The sequence below is a fragment of the Tupaia chinensis genome, unplaced genomic scaffold, assembly GCF_000334495.1.
Source record: "Tupaia chinensis unplaced genomic scaffold, TupChi_1.0 Scaffold000270_2, whole genome shotgun sequence".
NCBI lineage: Eukaryota > Metazoa > Chordata > Mammalia > Scandentia > Tupaiidae > Tupaia > Tupaia belangeri.
In genome coordinates, this window is record NW_006159751.1 from 77105 (window position 1) to 89985 (window position 12881).

General features: G+C 45.4%; 1 non-coding gene across 1 annotated transcript; it reads left to right on the forward strand.

The window, feature by feature from the left end:
• The first annotated feature begins 11967 nt into the window (after positions 1 to 11967).
• On the forward strand, positions 11968 to 12092 carry LOC114007988 (small nucleolar RNA SNORA25). The gene has a single exon (XR_003549556.1). It is a non-coding gene; the product is annotated as a small nucleolar RNA SNORA25 (small nucleolar RNA).
• Positions 12093 to 12881: the final 789 nt, after the last annotated feature.

The following is a 12881-nucleotide window of genomic DNA, read 5'->3' on the forward strand; positions in this document are numbered from 1 at the left end:
ATTCTAATTGGATCTGAAAAGTTGACAAAAAATTTAACGTTTTCAAAATCATTCCCTGAAATAGGGTTGAAATTTATTATTGTTAATAAAGGTTATTGTCCTAAGAGTTTTTGCCTTGAGATATTAGCTGAAGATAGCAGAAAGCTTCCCAATTAGTAAGATATTTAAAAATTAAGCATCTGGACCATGAAGATAAACTTTCTCAATTTTTTCGTTTATGCTTAAAGTCATTACAATGCTTAATCCAATGTTTAACATGTCATTAAATGTAATGATAAACATATGCAAGAATCTTTTAGTGCTTCTTAGTAATTGCAAAACACAAAAATGCACACATCCTTAGGGAAACACTTGCTTTTTCTACCATGAAAATGGCTGAAGTAATACATTAAAAACAACATGACAATAAAAAAATTCAATTTTTTGTCAGCAGGTGATATTGAAAGATGTGTCGAAAACATTGCTGAAACATTTAAGAAATGAGTATTAGGAAACAGTATGCCTTACTGGAAATTTGCCATGTATTTTATTTTACATGTAGAGATTTTTAGCATCTCAGTTCATGGAACTTGCTAGATTTTGCTAAAATACTGGAAATAAATAAGAAAGAGCTAATTCTAAGCCACTAAAGGAAAAGTGAGGGAGAAGAGTAAATGACTTTTTAAAAATAAAAATGCTTTCTGGGAAAATTATTGACTGAATAAAAAGAGGGGTTTGATATGGTTACAAAAATAAAAGTGCACTTGATGTTGATTCACTGGATAGCAAAGATATAAAGCTAGACGTGTACAAGACACTACATGTCCCCGATGTTGTTATTTTAAAATTTATTTATTTAAATTTGCCAGAGGGCATGTGCACTCACTGAGAGTGAAGGGGAAAGGGAGAAAATAAGAAAGCACCCCCATAGGGCACAATCACACCCTAATCCTTTTCCTCCTCTTCTCCCTCCTTTTGGGTTTTTCAGCGCATGCACACATGTTTCTGGAATGCTTTTTCAAACTGCTGGGTCAGGGACTAGAACCGCACAGTCTGCAATGTGGGATCCAGCCACTTTAACTACTATGCTACTGGCTGATCCCAATGTATAGATGTTTCTATCAGTAAATAATTTTATCCAAAGCACTATTTGCAGTAATACTTCTAACTCTCTCATGCCTGGACACTTAAAAAAAGAATTGGAAACAAATTTTTCTACCTTGTTTTAAAATCATTTAAGTGAGGGGTCACCACAAGTTTTGACTTCATTTTATTAAAATAATAAAAATATAATAATTAAATAATAAATAATTATAAAATAAAAAAGGTATAGAAAATCTTTCTGTTTTTGTAAAAAAAATAATACATCTTGTCTTAGGTTGCTGGCTTCTTAGCATAGAGCACTTTGCCTTTTGATACATCCAAAACCTTCTTCATGTGCCACCCCTTTCCTGACTTCCGCCACCCCACACTGCTCCAGTGCCTATGTCTGTGTACGGGAGGTGTTGCTTTTGTGAATTTAAAGTTCATGCCAATAATGGCTTCCTGCGTCTTGCGTTGTACTCTTTTTTGTTTTGTTTTGTTTTGTTTTTATATCAGAGGGCACTTGTATGTGCATGCAGCAGGGAGAAAGGAAAAGAGAGAGAGAAAGCACCCCTAGTGGGGCCTAGTCATAATGACAATCCTTTCTTCCTCCAATTCTCCATCCCGTCAGGATCCTGGGCACATGCACACACCTGACACGTCCCTTAAGTCACCAGAGCTGAGACTCAAACCCTACTTGGCCATGTGGGGTCCGACTTCCTCGGAGCAGCACCCAACCACTACACTATGGGGCCAGCCCTATCTCACCATTTGGAGGCTTGTTTTCTTCTCCCACTTTGGCTCCCGGAGGTCGTAGGATAAGCTCTAACTTTGCAATTGAGCTGTGCTTCTGCCTCACCTGGTCTCTGTCAACCTTGACAAATTGCCTTTACTGATTCTTCTTCGAGTCTTTCTTCTTCCCTACTTTTTCTTCTTTTAATTAATTTATTTTTTCGTTTTGCTATAACGTGCATGCACTTGCCAGAGAGAGACATAAAGAAAAGGAAAGTGAGAAATTGTTCCCTGGGGGGATGGCCACACTATAATCCTTTCTCCTCGGTTCTCCTCTCAGGATCTGGTGCATGTTTGCACACATGCCCAGTGTTTTTCAAGCTGCCAGGTCTGGGACTTGAACTGCAAAGTTAGCCAGCTGGCTTAACTATCACACCAGTGACTGCTCTTTCCTACTTTTTAAGAGCTAGATTTGTGACACGATCCCTCTCAGATCCCATTTCCTTCCTGCGCATCATCAGCCCTGACCTAGTCCTCTCTGAGCTCCTCCTCAGAGTGCCCTTCTCTAGTGCTGATCTGCACCATCGGGCATAATAAGCATTTGTCCCGATAAGGATGTCTCATCTCTTCAATCCGACTGTAAACCCTGTGAGCGTCAGACTTGGAGATGCCGTGTAGCTCCCCTAGAACAGAGCCCTGTGAACAGCAGAGTGTATGTCCACGGGTCTTCTTCAGGGTGACAGTGGGACATCTGGGGGCTGCTTTTGACCTGCTTGCACCTGTCACTTGTACATTTACCTATGGCGGGGAGAGTGGCCATGTACTGTGACCCTAGAATTGCTGCCTGTTTGGTGGCCACGGGGACGTGTGGGGTCAGGAAGAGTGGGACTGCTCAGCTTGATCTGGGGACAGTCACTGGAACTGAGGGCTGGATGCTGATGGCTGGAAGTTGGCTGATCCCTTGGGTAAGTTACGGTAATAACAGCTGTTCTGGGCCAGAATACATTAAGTGACATCCTAGGAGTTTCTGGTGCATGATGCACACTTTAAAAATACATGAGAATTTAAGTTTTTTTTTTTCCACACCTGCTGGAGAAACATGTCCACACGTCTAGGCTAATATTAGGGCTGTTTATTTTCCAAGGTTGACATTTCCTTGGCCGTCTAAGATTGCTGCTGGAGATAGAATGACTGTTATTTACTTAGGCATCCTTCATCCAGGAAGGATTACCAAGAGTATGTAAGAGCGCGTCTGGGCAACACAGACAGACAGACGCCCAGAAATATGTGGGCCACTCCAAATAGGACCATAATCTGACCTGTAGTTGTTTCTGGGGTTAGAGTGGCCCTTACATAAAGGAGCCCAGGTTAGAGGGAAACATTTTATGTGGGTGACTGAGAGATTCCAAAAGCAAATCTTGTACACAGGGTAAGAAGTAGCTCTTCCAGTGTGGAAAACTACTTGGGAGACAAATTCAGGCCTGTAAGGCAAAAGTCTCCCTCTCTACAACAGCCAAACTCTTCTGGGTTGGCCCCATAGCCTAGTGGTTAAGGGAGCCGAATAACACATGGCCAACTGCAGTTTGAATTCTGCCCTCACTGTCTTGAAACACATGCTGGGTGGGTGTGTGCGCACATGCGCCCGAATCATGACAGGATAGAGAAATGGAGGACAGGGATTATATTGCGACCACGTCCCCATGGAGGTGTTTTTCTCCCTTTCTCTTTCTCTTTCTGTTTATCCGTCTCTTTCTTGAGAGCACACACACTCTCTGACAATTGAGGGAAAAAAAAAAAAAAAAAAGAAAACTCTTCTAAGTTTGGAGCGAGGAGAAGACCTGAAATTGGGATGTTCATTTGAGAAGGGGCCCTTCATGAGCATCTTTTTGCCTCTACTGTGAGTACAAAATTCCCCTATTTTCTCTAAGGAAATGGAGCAACAACAACAAAAAAAGTCTTGTGGCAGGTGGGGCAAAGTAGTAACAACTGGGCCCATATAGACATGGTCCTGGGTTCATGTCCTGGAACCTCCCTGAGCATGCTGAATGTGTTCCTGTGCCTGTCATCTGAACCTGCTGAGAATGTAGGGGAAGACCCTGTGGGGAGTGTCTGTCTCACTTTTTCTCTCTGTCTCATAGAAGGAAAAAATAAATAAACTTAAAAAAAAAAAACAAGAAAGAAAAAAGCCGCTTTCCCATTTTGCCTTTTGTACAACTGAGGCAGACTAGAATTCCAAAGGGACTGTATATACAAGAAAAAAAAATAAGAAAAAAAAACACAAAACAATTGCAATATCAAAACATTATCTATTTATTTATTTTTGAGAAATTTTTGCTATAGGGTGTATTGTTGGAGTGACAGAGACAGAGAGAGAGAGAAAGTGAGAAATCATCCCCCAAGAGGGGATGACCACACCACAATCCCTTCTCCTCCATTCTCCTCTCAGGATTTTGGGCATGTATTATATACACCAATGTGAGTTTTAAGCCGCCAGGTCCAGGGCTTGAACAGCAATGAATCATATGGGAGTCCATCACCTTAACTACTGCACCACCTGCCAGCCCCCAAAATATAATTTATTGATGCTATTCTAGTAACTTCTTTTACATGTACATTGAGAATCCCCAGAATCTCTCTCCTTCATAGTGTTTAGGTTCTTCCTAGGAGCCTTGGAGAACAGATTTGCAAGTGGCCAAAGCATTAACAGAATTGTGTATCTTCTTGGGTCTCCAGCAAACAATAAAAAATTCCTCACTGAGAAGGTTCTAGTAGCCTGGCCATAGGTTGCTCGAAGAGGGCTGGAGCCACAGCCCAAAGGAGCTTTCAAATAGGGCGTCCCAAGAGATCATCCAGGCCACTCCCCCCAGGCAACACTAGGCATGGTCACCCACACTTTCTCCTGGGTGCTTGCTCTCTTGGGTTGCAACCGTACTGATGTTAACCCTCTCTGGTTGGGAGAGGGAGCACAGGTGGTCATCATCTTCTATTTTAGTACCAGGGAGCCTGTTTTGGAACCCCAAAGAGGATTTCAGAGCCTGGAGGGAGGCCGCTGCAGTGCGTAGGATTGGTTAGGCCCTGCCCAACATTGACCCTCTCCTCCGGAAAACATGAAGAGACTTGGCCTGCGGGGCAGGGGTATTAACTAGGGACAGAAGGAAGAAACCCTTGTGACTGGGTTTATTCTGTCATGAGACAGGAAGAAGTACTGTTTTGTACCTCCTAGTCACAGCCGCTCTTACGTTTAGATACAGTTCACATGATCCCCCTGATAATTCTGTGGGATAGGGAGAGAAATGATGCGGAAGACAGCAAGTTAAGTGGTCAGTCAGGGATGCAGATGCGGACTTCGTGGCATCCGGATCCCAACACGGCAGCATGGGAGAGGGTCTCGGCTGAATGGAATGAACGGCCTTTGAAATGGTCATCGTCACCATTGCAGGGCTAAAACTACTCCTTGCAGGGCTGCATGAGGAGGGAAGGGGCTAAAGTACTGAACAGATGTAACTGTCCTCACCAGAAGCAGCAAGAATTTCTGGAAGGTTCTTGAAACTCCTTGGAGACCCTCCGGAAATATAATTTTTCGTTGTTGGTCACCTTCATTGAGTCTTTCAGAACAGCCAGGCTTACCCTAAGCACCTTACTGGGTTACTCACTTAGTCTACTCATTTGGCAACCCTAGAAGTAGGTGCTAATACTAGCCTCATTTTGCAAACAGAAAAGATTAAACAACTTGTACTCAGGTAGTTAGCTCCAGTCCCTGCTCAGAGCTATATGACCATCAGAGCCGTTGCTACCCTTCCTGCCCTGATTGCTCCCCTCACTAACAGTCAGGCTCGGTGATCTTCCCACTTAAGTCCTTGGCATTGGCGCCCCCAAGAGACTTCCATACCAGGAGATGCCTGAAGTCCAGTCTTCCCTGGGCCCCTGAGGACCCGGGCCTAGACGGGCCTTTATCATGGGGGTGTTTGCTCCTTCTGCTGACCCCTTGCCCCCTCTTGGGTAGTTCTCCTGGGGCATCCCCACTTTCTCACCTCAGCTTGCTACTGAGCAAGCAGCATCTGCCAAGAGCCCACAGCAAAACAAACTATGGCAGCCCCAGAGGTCTCGCAGCTTCCATTTAGCAAGCAGTCCATGTGCCTCTGAGGGCAGAACCCTTGGGGAAAGAGCTGCGATTCATCACCTGTGGCTGTGGTTGGCTCAGGCACTCCTGTAGCGCGCATTTCACTCTCTGGGAGCCGATGAGGAAACTAGGAGTGGCTGGGACTCAGGACGACTGCTGCTGGACTGCACAGCAGGCCCGCAGGCGGCCAGGCCAGTCTCTTCGCTCCATGCTGATGCAGAAGAACCCTGGGTTTGCTCATTTGCTATTTATACTGCAGTTGCTGTCTAGGGGTTTCCTTTGAAGCAAACTGGTAAGCTCCAAGGCATGTCAGTACATTTCTGGCTCAGTGCTGTGCTTGCACACTCACCGATTCTGCCAATAGAAGGCCCGCCCTAGGCCCCTGGCGCCTCCACGTCCTTCTAGAATCTGCACATTCCAGATACCGCAGGCCCTCAGGCCCCCACCTCTGACACACACACACTGAAAAACTTCTGAATCTGGCTCCTGCCTCCTTTCCTGACCAGGGAAACTTCATTTCCGTCTCTGTTAGGATTAGCCACCATCTCATTCTGCTACTTTTAGTAGGATTTGGTCCTCTAAATTCAACAGCTATTTTTAATCCTCTTTGCTCACTTCTTCTATACCTTATTCCTAGGAAAAGGCCACCTTCCTAGGAAGCAAATCTCCCCACTCCCACGCCTTCCTATAGCGTAGTATCTCAAACACATGGTGTTTTTCCCACTCAGGTTAATTTACACAGGGTAAAATATAGCCTTTTTAAAGAAAATAATTGCTACAGAGAGAGAGAAAGAGGGAAACCGAGAAACCACCCCCCCAATCCTTTTTCTTCCATTCCCCTCTCAGGATTTTGGGCACACACGTGCATACTCCCAGCATATTTCTCAAGTCACTGGGTCCACAACTTGAGCCATGCCGTTGACCATGTGGGATCCAGGCACCTCAACAACCATGCGATAGCTGGCCCACATGCAGCCTTTTTAATACACAGTTCTAGGATTTGTGACAAACACATATGATGTGTATCCACCACCACAATCAAGTTACAGAAGAGTGCCATCACCCCAAGAGGTTCACACACCTTTGAAGTCAACCATTTCTCTCAGCCTCGTGCAACCACCAGTCTGGGTTGGTTTTATTTTTCCCATCTGGTTTTGCCTTTTCCAGAGTGTCATATAACTGAAATCTGGGGTGTGGCTTCTTTCCCTCATTGTAATCCTTTGGAGTTTGGTCCACACCGTTGCATATAGCAGGCTAGGTAGTATCCAAAGTATGAATGTACCACAGTTGGCTGGTCAGTTCGCCAGTTGAAGGACACTTGAGTTGTTTCTAGTTTGAGGCAATTAGGAATAAAGCTGCTATAAGAATTTGTATAGAAATGTTTATGTGGACGTGTGTTTTCATTTCTTCAGGAAAAACATCTAAAAATGGGATTCCTGAATTGTAAGGTAAATATATCTTTAGCTTTCAGGAAGCTGCCAAACTGTTTTCCAAAGTGGTTATATTATTTTGCATTTCTTCCAGCAAAGTAGGAAAGACCCAGTTGTTCCACATCCTTACCATTTGTCAGTTTCCCCACCCCGCCCTCTCTCCCGTCTAAAGATGTGCTATGTGGTACTTTAATTACCTATTTTTTTAGCGGTGGTACAGGCAGAAGTATGTGGAACTGCAGAGCTGGAAGCCACATGCAACCACAGTCTGAATCACTGGTTGTCCTGAATCACAGAGGGTGTGTGCAGGCAGTGCCTGGGATCTCACGAGATGGAGGACTGGACTAGAGGAATTTCAGCACGAATTCCCACTGTGGAGGGTCCTTCATTCTCTCTCTCTCTCTCCTTCTCTCTCCCTCTCTCCCTCTCTCTCATGCATGCACACACACACTCTATAAATAAAGGGGGAAAAAATCTATCTCTGTGTTTTGTTCCCTCAAGTGATGGTCCTGCAAAACAGGAGACAGGATTTGTTTATTTCTACATTGCCCACATAGAACTCTGTGGGGTGGGCTCTCGGTAAATCTTTATCTCATGTATGAATGAATGGATAAATGAATGGGGCTTTCCAGGTGGCTTGGCAGTATCTAGAGGACAGAGCTATTTATGCTCCATCTTTCTCACCTGGAAAAGCACTGCGATCCAAACAACTCTGCTCCAGGCACATGCCAGCACCTGGTCTACCTCTGTCCTCACTCCTTTTTGAAATCAGGCTGCCCTCAGTCTTTCCTCTCTAGTGCCTTTCTCTTGAAGTGCTGCCTGTTGCATTAGCCTCATTCCTTTGGAAATAAACAGAGTGAAAAGAGATCCTTCTCCACAGCCAGGTTATGGCCAACAGATCCCCTAGGGAACAAGCTGTTAGTGAGGTACAAGAACTGTGAAGTTAAGAGAGGGAACTGTTATGAGGACGAGCTGCTTCTGCCTGGAAGGTTGAATCTAAGCTAAGGTATGGGATGAGGATACACTGATTATCTCAGGGTGGACATAGAGGCAGCCCACCAGCCCGATGACCCTGGACCACATATTTGCCGTGCGTCCTGCAAGTTGTCCCCACCCTCTGGCTGCTGGGCTTCATTAGGGAGTTTTAAGTTGTTCTTTAGAGGGTGTGAGGACAAACCAGGAGGCTGTACAAACGATCTTCAAGGCAGGAATGGCTGGGAGGGCACTCAGTGCGAGGGAGATGAGGGGAAGACTATGTGATGGAGGAAAGGAGGAAACGAGATTGCAAGGCAGGAGGGGGTTGCCTGCAGAGCAGGCCTGGCTCCTCTGACCCAACCACAGGGCATCAGAGGGCAGCACTGATTAGGCCCTGAGGATCACTGGTTGTCCTGAATCACAGAGGGTGTGTGCAGGCAGTGCCTGGGATCTCACGAGATGGAGGACTGGACTAGAGGAATTTCAGCACGAATTCCCACTGTGGAGGGTCCTTCATTCTCTCTCTCTCTCTCCTTCTCTCTCCCTCTCTCCCTCTCTCTCATGCATGCACACACACACTCTATAAATAAAGGGGGAAAAAATCTATCTCTGTGTTTTGTTCCCTCAAGTGATGGTCCTGCAAAACAGGAGACAGGATTTGTTTATTTCTACATTGCCCACATAGAACTCTGTGGGGTGGGCTCTCGGTAAATCTTTATCTCATGTATGAATGAATGGATAAATGAATGGGGCTTTCCAGGTGGCTTGGCAGTATCTAGAGGACAGAGCTATTTATGCTCCATCTTTCTCACCTGGAAAAGCACTGCGATCCAAACAACTCTGCTCCAGGCACATGCCAGCACCTGGTCTACCTCTGTCCTCACTCCTTTTTGAAATCAGGCTGCCCTCAGTCTTTCCTCTCTAGTGCCTTTCTCTTGAAGTGCTGCCTGTTGCATTAGCCTCATTCCTTTGGAAATAAACAGAGTGAAAAGAGATCCTTCTCCACAGCCAGGTTATGGCCAGCAGATCCCCTAGGGAACAAGCTGTTAGTGAGGTACAAGAACTGTGAAGTTAAGAGAGGGAACTGTTATGAGGACGAGCTGCTTCTGCCTGGAAGGTTGAATCTAAGCTAAGGTATGGGATGAGGATACACTGATTATCTCAGGGTGGACATAGAGGCAGCCCACCAGCCCGATGACCCTGGACCACATATTTGCCGTGCGTCCTGCAAGTTGTCCCCACCCTCTGGCTGCTGGGCTTCATTAGGGAGTTTTAAGTTGTTCTTTGGAGGGTGTGAGGACAAACCAGGAGGCTGTACAAACGATCTTCAAGGCAGGAATGGCTGGGAGGGCACTCAGTGCGAGGGAGATGAGGGGAAGACTATGTGATGGAGGAAAGGAGGAAACGAGATTGCAAGGCAGGAGGGGGTTGCCTGCAGAGCAGGCCTGGCTCCTCTGACCCAACCACAGGGCATCAGAGGGCAGCACTGATTAGGCCCTGAGGGCTGACCACAGGATGCCTGGGCTAGCCTCTGGACCACAACGCATCTTTCATCTCCCTACAGACTGGCTCTGCAGTGGCCTCAATTCAGTTACACATTCTGGAACAATGGAGGAATCTATTGATGTAGAAGGGCAGTCCTTCCATAGATTTAGACACTGGGATACAGAATGCAACTGTCCTGAAGGATCTTTATAGGAGGGCTTGGGGGCAAGTGGAGGGGTCCTGAGAACTAAGTCCTGGAGATACGCAAAAATGGGCATGAAAAATGAACAAGGAATGAGTCACCAGAAACCAGGGCATTCATTCCCTTGTGTGGACTGACAAGGGCCAGAGGCCACCCAGCTCTTGGAGAAATTGGGCCAAGAGAAAAGAGAAGTTAAACCTTTAGAGATGGGATGGTGTGAGTTCAGGGCCTATTTCTGCTGTGGTGAAGACACTGAGTGCTGACAGTGTGGTCGGGTGAGGAATGGTCAAGAAGAAAAGAACCTTAGAGATCATCTACTCCAAATTCCCTCCTTCTATAGGTGACAGAGCTGAGGCCTAGGGTGAGGAAAAGATGTGCCCATGGTCGCGTGGCTAGGGAGCAGTAGAGCAAAGCTGGAGCCCGGGTCTCTGGACTCTTGAGGGCAGTTTTGAATCCAGAATGGCAGTTCATTAGGAAAACTGAGTTAGGAAACTTCTCTTAAAGAGCAAAAAGTGGGAACCAGCTGGTGGCATGGATGTTAAGGTGGCCAGATCCCATATAACCAACCATGTGGTTTGAGTCCTGGACCCAGTGGCTTGAAAATCATGCCAAGAGAGTGTGTGTGCATGCTCAAAATCCCAAGGGGAGAATGGAAAAGAAATTCTCATTCTCCCTACCCCTGTCTCTCTCAGGTGAGTGCACATGCCCCATGGCGAACAGAAGGAGGAGAAGGAGGAGGAGGAGGAGGAGGAAAGAAAAGAACAAAATAATAGGGCAAAAAGTGAGGCCAGATAGTGCCATAATAGTAAAACGCAGCTCTCTGTGAGGCGATTGCACATGAGAAGGCTCCTTGTTCAAGTCCTGAGACCCTCTGAGACCCCCTTGTGCTTGCCTATGATCCAGGACTGGCTGAAGGCTAAGGGTGGATTGCAGTGTCAGGACCCTGTTAGGGTACTCTCTTTCTCTCCTTTCTCTCTCTCTCTCTTTTCCTCATGGAAGAAATACATAAACATTTTTTTTAAAAGGAAAAATAGATAAAAAGGGGAAGCATTTGAGCTCATATCTGTCTGGACCGGTTCACTCCTATCCAATATACCTGCACCGTGCAGCCTCTGGTCACAGAGGCTGAACCTACGAGTGCAGCGCCAATGGACAACTTTCTCCTTCTTTAGAAAAATCATTCCAACAAAAAGTGGGCTAGTTGCTGCTGGAAGCACTTAGGCCTCGTTGTCCCAGGAAGCAGATAATCATGCGGGGCTGTATCTAGTGTAGCATATGGCAGAAGGGGGCTAGAATGTGGGATTGGAAAGGAGACTGTCCCCATCCCAAGTTTCAGGAAACTTCCTTCTTGCTGCCAGCTCTGTAGTGACTCTGGGAGGCAGCAAAGGAGGAGGAGATGCAGCTCTCTCATGAAAGGGTAAGAACGGCCTAAAGCTTACACTACACAATCACCTATAATTACACTATATTTCTCTACATTTTCAACTGCACATGACAGATTCTCTCTTCCTGCAACAACTTTCCCCTAAAGTTGATTTAATGTAGTAATTTTGTTCAGCGGCACCTAGCTCACTCTATTTCTAGGATTTGTCTTGGCCCATAAGACCTGCTGAAGGGACAGACTCAGTTGCCATCTTTTTCCCATTGATCCCCTAGACACAGCTGATTCGACCAGAATCAGATCCTATCTCAGGGTCAAACAACCTATTGGCTGGTCAGCAATCAATCAGCTTCCCTCTCTTGAGAAATTTAAGAATGCGCTACAGAGCCGGCATTCAATTAGAGTTTGAAGGTTACTGAGAGCTGGGAACTTCACCTATAAGCCAAGACTGAGAAGAGACGGAAGGTGTCGGGGGCAGAGAAGTTTCCTGAGTAAGCTTCAGAAAGTCAAATGACTCACATACATAAACAGATGAGACCTTTGGAGGGTCCAGAGAGAGAGAGTCAACAAAAGGGTCTATAGGTTATTTCAAAGACGTGTTATGTGGTTATAAAACCAAAGCTCTTAATGCTATGATCAAAGATGGAAGTTTTCCTGAATATGCTATAGTCACTAATGGTGCTGTTTTCTTAAGGAGATATAAGACTTGGCCACTCATACTCATGACAGTTCACTCATAATAATCCTGATTGGTGATATGGGAAAACAAATAAATGCCTCCAATTTTAAAAGAGAGAGAGAGAGCGTCTACCTCAAACCCCAATAATTCAGATTTCCCACATCCAGTTTCCAAGACACCAGGTTGTACTTCATTTCCACGAGCTGCCCTATAACCATACAATAGCTACCTTCTTTATTTTGGCTTGCGTGAATGCTTTTCTGTCCCCTGTAACCAGGAACTCCATCCCCAAATGCCTTTATCTTCAGGTAATCTAATTTCATATATTATAAAAATGGTCACTCTCAAATCTCCAAGGGATGGCCTTGGAGTTGGTCGTGGTGGCTGCCTCAGTCTCCACAGTTCCCATGACAATTATCCCTGGCAGAACAAAGACCATTAAGAAGCTGAACAAGAGGAGGAAAAAGGAAAGCTTCACCTTTGTAACTACATATGAAGTTTCCTGGAGAAAATGAGCTCCGGAGCTGAAAGAGAGGATCTAGTTAGAACTGGGGAAGTGTCTTTCATTGACTCGGGATGGCCCCTAGAGAGAACACGCTGTGTTTCCTCAAGTAATTCCTTTACTGGTTCCATAAACATTTATCGTGCACAGATATGAGCCTGATCCTGGGCTTGGAAACAAGACATAGACGACATAATGTCTTCTCATAGTTTAGTGAGGGAAACAAACATTTTAGCACTTTGTTGGTACTGCAAATAAGACTTTATTATGATTTACTTTCATGATAGTTATTATAATATCTCAATATTATAAT